Source organism: Macaca nemestrina, chromosome 7 (assembly GCF_043159975.1).
Source record: "Macaca nemestrina isolate mMacNem1 chromosome 7, mMacNem.hap1, whole genome shotgun sequence".
In the NCBI taxonomy this organism is placed as follows: domain Eukaryota; kingdom Metazoa; phylum Chordata; class Mammalia; order Primates; family Cercopithecidae; genus Macaca; species Macaca nemestrina.
In genome coordinates this window covers 130,299,140-130,306,123 of record NC_092131.1, presented here as the reverse complement: position 1 = coordinate 130,306,123, position 6,984 = coordinate 130,299,140, and the positions used below count along the sequence as shown (strand labels likewise).

General features: G+C 42.8%; 1 protein-coding gene across 1 annotated transcript in view; it reads left to right on the top strand.

Moving 5' to 3' along the window:
* LOC105487604 (thrombospondin type 1 domain containing 4) overlaps window positions 1–6,984 on the top strand; it is a 688,191-nt gene that overhangs the window by 393,043 nt on the left and 288,164 nt on the right. The gene's annotated exons all lie outside the window — the stretch shown is intronic.

Genomic DNA, 6,984 nt, shown 5'->3' with positions numbered 1-6,984 from the left:
TAGAAAGAGTTTCCAAACTCTGTTGTACTAACACGACATAAAAGTGAACATGTTCACATGTTCATTTTTGTGTGCATGTATGGTATTTTCTCAATATAAACCCCAAGAAATGGAATTACTTTGGTCAAAGGGATATAAACATCTTTATGACATTTGTCAAGTTGTCCACCAGAAAAGTTGATTGTTCCACTACTAAAATGTGAAAATATGCTCTTTTCCTCCACACCCGTGACAACACTGGGTATAATCATATTTTTAATGTTTTAAATTTGGAAAGTTAAAGAATGATATCTGCTATGGTTTCATTGTTGATCCCCTTTGAATCTCATGTTGAAATGTTTTGCCCGTTGTTACAGTATTTAGAGGGTGGGATATCCAACTATGGTATTGGAGAGGTGGTACCTCTGGAAGATAATTAGGATTAGCTGAGGTCGTGAGGGTGGGGCATTAATGGTTTCATAAGAGAGAGACCTAAGCTAAAACACTCAACCCCCTCACCACATGATACCTTGCACTGCCTTGGAACTAGGCAGAGAGTCTGCATCAGCAAGAAATCCCTTGCCAGATGTAGCTCCTCAACATTGGACTTCCCAGCCTCTCGAACTGTAAGAAATAAATTTCTGGCCCAGCATGGTGGCTCACGCCTGTAATCCCAACACTTTAGGGGGCCAACGTGGGAGAATTAATTGAACCCAGGAGTTTCAGGTCAGCCTGGGCAACATAGGGAGACCCCGTCTCTACAAAAAGAATTGTTTTTTAATTAGCCAGGTATTGTGCACCTGTGGTTCCAGCTACTTGGGAGGCTGAGGTGGGAGGATTGCTTGGGCCTGGGAGGTTGAGACTTCAGTGAGCTGTGATTGTGCCACTGCATTCCAGCCTGGGTGACAGAGTGAGGCCCTGTCTCAAAAAAGAAAAGAAATAAATTTATTTTATTTATAAACTACCCAGCCTCAGGTGTTCTGACATAGCAGTACAAATGGACTAAGACAGTGTCTTATTTTTGCTTGCCTGCCTTTGATGACAAGTGAGGTGGAATATTTCTTCATTATCGCTTCCATTTCCTTTTTGAAATGCCTGTTCACGTCATTTGCATGTTTTTCTGTGGGCATGTTAGCTGTTTTCTCATGGTCTGTGAGATTTATTTATATACAATGGATGTTGCACACTTGATGTTTTGACACTTTCTTTTCTCAAAACAACAGCATCCATGTAGTCCACAGTGGATGGGATACCATTAGTCTAAGGTAGTATGACTGTTCTTAGTCTTAGGTTTTGTTTATTTTATTTGTTTTATTTTTTATTTTTGAGATGGAGTCTTGCTCTGTCGCCCAGGCTGGAGTGCAGTGGCACAGTCTCGGCTCACTATACAAATATATATATATTTGTATTTTGTTTTATATTTTTAGTAGAGAGGGGGGAGTTTCACCAAGTTGGCCAGCCTGGTCTCGAACCCATGACCTCAAGTGATCTACCCACCTCGGCCTCCCAAAGTGCTGGGATTATTTAGGTTTTGTTTTGAAGGGAAGCCCCATGAAGCATATTTGTAAGAGAAAGCAAAACCGCAGAGGACCTGGCTTCACCAACTCCATGAGCCTGAAAGAAGGAAGCTTCCAGAAAAGAAACAGAAAGTAAGGAAAGGAGGCTTCCAGAAAGGAAGCCTCTTTCCCTTTGTGTCCCAGGTCCAGAGTTCGCCCAGGGTCTTTTTCAAAGTGCAAAAGCTCCTCATTGTTTCTAAAGAAGCCCCTAAATCAATTCCATACTCATGGAACCTAGTAGCAGGAATCGATTTGTTTGTTGTGAGAATTATTCCTGAAGCACGCCACATTTAAACCCTTTGTCCTCCATGAAATGTCCTTTTTTTTTTTTTTTTTCAGAACCATATAATGAACTGTTGAAAAAGGTTAATCACTGTAATGAGGAAATTAGCCCCTCAAAAAACCACTCTACCGATCAAACTTTCCAAATAAAATGTTGTGAATTCAAGTAGCTTTCTTGACTGAGAGGAGTCGACAAGAAGATATTTCAGAGCCATATGGTTGTTTCCTAAAATAAATAAACCTGCTTGGGATACCCAGAGTAAAAATGGTTTGGGAAGACTTTAGCAGGATTGGTATAAAAGCATGAATGCTAAGCCAACTTGCCCCTTGTCAGATTTCACGGGCTCTGGGATAATGTGAGGATGGCGGATTTTTTTGTGACAGAGCTGGAGAAGTTGACGTTGAATTGTGAGACCACCTGCGGTGTCTTCTGAGCTTTGCCTGCCAAGCCAGTGTTCTGTGTGTGTAACTCTCACTCTTACATTTCTTTGATTTTTAAAAATAATTTTTATCCTTTCCTCTGAGTTTGGACAGGAGCCATCTCAAACTTAATAATAATCTATATTTATGTAGCACCCCACAGGTACAAAGAGCTCCTTTCATGTGATCTTTGTCGTCTGTGTGGAAAATGTAGCTATTATCCCCATCTGATAGCTGAATAAACTGAGGCTCCAGGAAGCTTCATGTGTTGCTGTGGGCCATATGACTTGTCTATATCAACATTAGCGTTTGAATGTGGGCTTTAGCTTTACTCTGAGACCTCCGTACACTTCAGTGTGAACGCTTCACACTCACTGTGAAAAGTGTGATTCGATTGCCCCGGAATTGCTGGCATGAACTTTCTTTGTCTTAAGGACAGCTCTTTCACCCAGAGGACAAAGGTTTATTGGGCTCACACTATTTCTCACCACTCTGCAAGGCACTTCATACCCAGTCTGTCACATCAGCCACAGCTGCCTTCCTTGTGAGGGAAGGGCTGTTGCCATCACCACAACCAGGGCAAGAAGGGCTCAGGGTGGTCACCTTGCCCAAAAGCAAGCACAGCTAATCAGAGGTTGCGCTGCATGTGAGCCTTGTCCTGGGTGGCCCTGGGACTGGCCTTGAGAGCACTAATGAGCGCATGGTTGTCCCTCGCTGCCTTGGCTCTGACCTTCCTAGTTTACAGTGTCACTTTCAGGTGGCACCTATGGATGGGACACCCAGGTATAATCTAACTTTAATTTGGCTGAAGATTGTGAGGGTCAATTTTTAAAGGAAATTATGCATACCAACAAGGGGAGTCTTTTCAATTTACACCTGAGCCTTTGTAAGTGAAAAAAAATTTTTTTTTTTTTTTTTTGAGACCGAGTCTCACTCTGTCACCCAGGCTGGAGTACAGTGGCTGGATCTCAGCTCACTGCAAGCTCCGCCTCCCAGGTTTACGCCATTCTCCTGCCTCAGCCTCCCAAGTAGCTGGGACTACAGGTGCCCGCCAACTCGCCCAGCTAGTTTTTTGTATTTTTTAGTAGAGACGGGGTTTCACCGTGTTAGCCAGGATGGTCTCGATCTCCTGACCTCGTGATCCACCCGTCTTGGCCTCCCAAAGTGCTGGGATTACAGGCTTGAGCCCCCGCGCCCGGCCTGTGAAAAAATTTAAGAAGAACTATTTCCATTTGCACTTACTGTTTGTATTTGCAAACTGAGCTTCTGCAGGGAAGAACATTATTTGTTTAAATATTTGTTATGTTAGGTGAACACCAAAATTTTTTTAAAAAGGGCGGAGCTCATCTCTATCCCCATCTTTTCTTTTCTAACCCCCACTTCCAAGTTGGGAAACCTTGTGCTCTGAATGTCTCAGTGATCCCAAGTCATTGTCAGCCTCTGTGTCTTATTGCAAAAGCAAGCACAAAGTGTAAGTAGCTCCCCAATAGGACACTGACTTTTAATTAAATATTTTTAAAAGCTTTCAAGCAACTGAAGCCTGTATTATACAATGTTTCCTCTTTACTTTTCCATATTCTGACCCCCACCACCACCACATGATGGACCCCAAGAGAAATACCTTCTGGATTCTTGCCCATTAGTGAATTTGATATTTTTCTTTTAAGTTCTGTTTCAGATCAGGAAGAAGAGTGGCTTTATAAACCATTACCAAATCAAAACCCCATCAGAGGAGGACAGAAGCTTCCATACATTGGGATGAATTATTTTCAGCTCTTGATTTTATGCCAGTGCTAGTGAAATTTCACAGCTGGTTATTAAAAAATCCCAGGGTCAGGGTTATGTGCTATTTATGTCACAAGAAGCAGGAGAAATAAAATACCCTAAAGATATGAAAACATTTTGTAAATCGACATATTTTTGGCATCTGTTTCTCTTTCAGGGCCTAAGAAGAGATTTATGTGCTCTGATGAGGTGCTGGTAGGAAAGGTCTCCACTGACTCTCAGCTTAATGGTCCACGCACCTCCCCAAGTATTGATACAGCTGACCTGGCTCAGGCCCAGTGACGGGTGAGAGGAGGGAGGCTGAGGAAACGTGGGCAATTTATTGCTTTTCAGAAAGTGGGGAGAAGAGATGGTGCCAGTGACCTAAGTCACAGTTTCCTCGAAAGGTAGAAATTGCTAACAATTCAAGTTGACAACTGCCAATAGCAACCCAACCCTTTTTTTCTCACCATAAATTTGAATTGTTGGGTTACTTTTGAGAATGCTGAAATGGAGCCCTCCTCTCCTACTGCTTGGAGCAGTTCCAACCCTGCCCTCAAATGTAAAGACCCAGACACCAAAGTCCCTTTAACCAGAGAACAAAACCGACAAGTAGACAGTGGTCCGTCTCAGAGCAGAGTCTGCCCGAGGAAAAGAATGGACTTTGAGCATCTTATTGTGATTAACTGATTGTCCCCAATATTCGTTCCCTCCCTCCCATCCCTTCACCCTGGCAATACCACTCTAAACTGAAATAGGATACTAAAAGTATAGTTTCTCTTTGTTAGAAACATGACATAGGAAAGAATGAAACATTCTTCCCTGTGCTCGGGGCATCTGATACCAGACAAGTGAAATAGGACCTGCTCAAATTCTGCTGGGTCATGACAACTGCAGACTGCAGACAGTGTAAAGGATTAAAATGAGGGTCAATATTATTATCTTTGTAACATAAAAGAATTTGGATTTAGAAGCCTCCCATGTGGGTTGTAGAGGAGAAAGTCTAAAACCTCTTAATCCCAGGTAGTTTTACAAACACATGCCACTGTCCCCAGAAACTCTCCCAAGCACCATGTCCTTTAGTTTTTAGTAACTCCATGAGGCTTCACCTCAGGAAAAGACCCTGCATCTCATTTAAGCCCATGGTAGAATCACTAGAGGGACTGGTTAGAACCTCAGGCTTTGGCAGTGTTCAGGACAGGGCCTTCCCCTGCTTACATCCTGGAGGGGCAGCCACAGTTCATACCAGTCTCTTCCCTACACAGTAAACCACCAGCACAGGCACTGGTCCGCCCGCTAGCAGAAGCTTCTCCCTTAGAGGAAGGGATGGATTTAGCTAAATACCATCCTTTGATTTCTTAAGTTACAGATCAGTTTGGAACATCACTTGTTCTAGGTGAATCTGAGATGTTCTTCAAGCTGAGCTGAGATAATTCAAGGATGTGTAATTGTACCTGTCACTTAACCTGAACTACAGCTTTTGCATGCTAATGTTTCTTCACGGTACAACAAAATTCATGTTTCATATTAAAAGTTGATTTAGTGTACAATAGAAAGCAGTTGGGATGAATTATTATGTTACTGAAATTTAGAATCGGCTTCATAAACAGAAGATTCCAAGATAATCATGGCCTATAGTCCCAAAGGTGGTTTTCTTTTTTCTTTCACTTGAAAGAAGTCTGTGTATGGGCAGTGAGGATCCTAAGTTCCTCAGTCTTTTTGTTCTATCACTGCCAGCATACAGCTTCCATCCAGGTTGCCTCCAGGCCCAAGGTGGATGCTGGAGCTCCTGTCAACAGAACCGCATTCCAGGCAGCAAGGTGGAGAAAGAGGAGAAAGGCAAAAAGTACGTTACTGCCCGTTCCCCTCTTAAGGACCTTTCCCAGAAACTTACCCTATAGCTTCTACTGACATCTCATTGGACACCTCTAGATACAAGAAAGGGTGGAAACTATAGTCATCTAACCAGGCACAATGATGCTTGGAATAAAGCTAGGGTTCTGTCCTTAGGAAGAAGGGGAGAATGAGCCTGAGGAAGTGACTCAGTCTCTACCATAAGCAATATTAAAGAAAGGAAAAGACTGTGACATGGCTCCTACCTTCTTTCCAGCTAAAAATGGAAAGAAGGTAGCAGCCATGCCACAGGGTTGGTAGCAGCTAACAATGAAATAAACAACTCCTGGAGCATTTGCTGGAAACTTTGGGCTCTGAGCAGGGAGATGAGTTAATTACCAGCCAGAGAGAGGGAAATACATAACAGTGGGCATGCTGCAGACTTCACCATCCGAGAAATAAGAACACCAGCACTGCCATTGCATTCCAACCACCAAAGAGTATTTTGCCAAAGGAAGGATGTTGTGCAGTCTCTGAAATTGTTGCACCCAAAATGAAATCTTTCTGCGATGTTAATACAGTTATACAAATTTGAATGTTTTCCAAAATGCTGTGTTAATAAGAGAAGGGGAATATGGCTATGTGTCTGAAAGGTATATATGTGGCCGGGTGTGGTGGCTCATGCCTGTAATCCCAGCACTCTGGGAGGCTGACACAGGCAGATCACTTGAGGTCAGGAGTTCGAGACCAGCCTGGCCAGGGTGGCAATACCCTGTCTCTACTAAAAAATACAAAAGTTAGCTGGGTGTGATGGTACGTGCCTGAAGTCCCAGCTACTCAGGAAGCTGAGGTAGGAGAATCACTTGAGCCTGGAAGGCAGAGATTGCAGTGAGCCAACATCGTGCTACTGCATACCAGCCTGGGTGACAGAGCAAGACTCCATCTCAAAAAAAAAAAAAGTATATATGTGTGTGAAATAATATATATACACACACATATGAATAATATATAAATATATATTTTAAATACATTTATTTTGTGGTGCCTACTTCTTTGTTCAAGGAGTCCTATCTACAGAGATGAAGTTTAATCTTTTCAGATCAACTTGCCCTGTGGAAAAGCATTACTTGCCAAGCTAGCGTCACTGGAT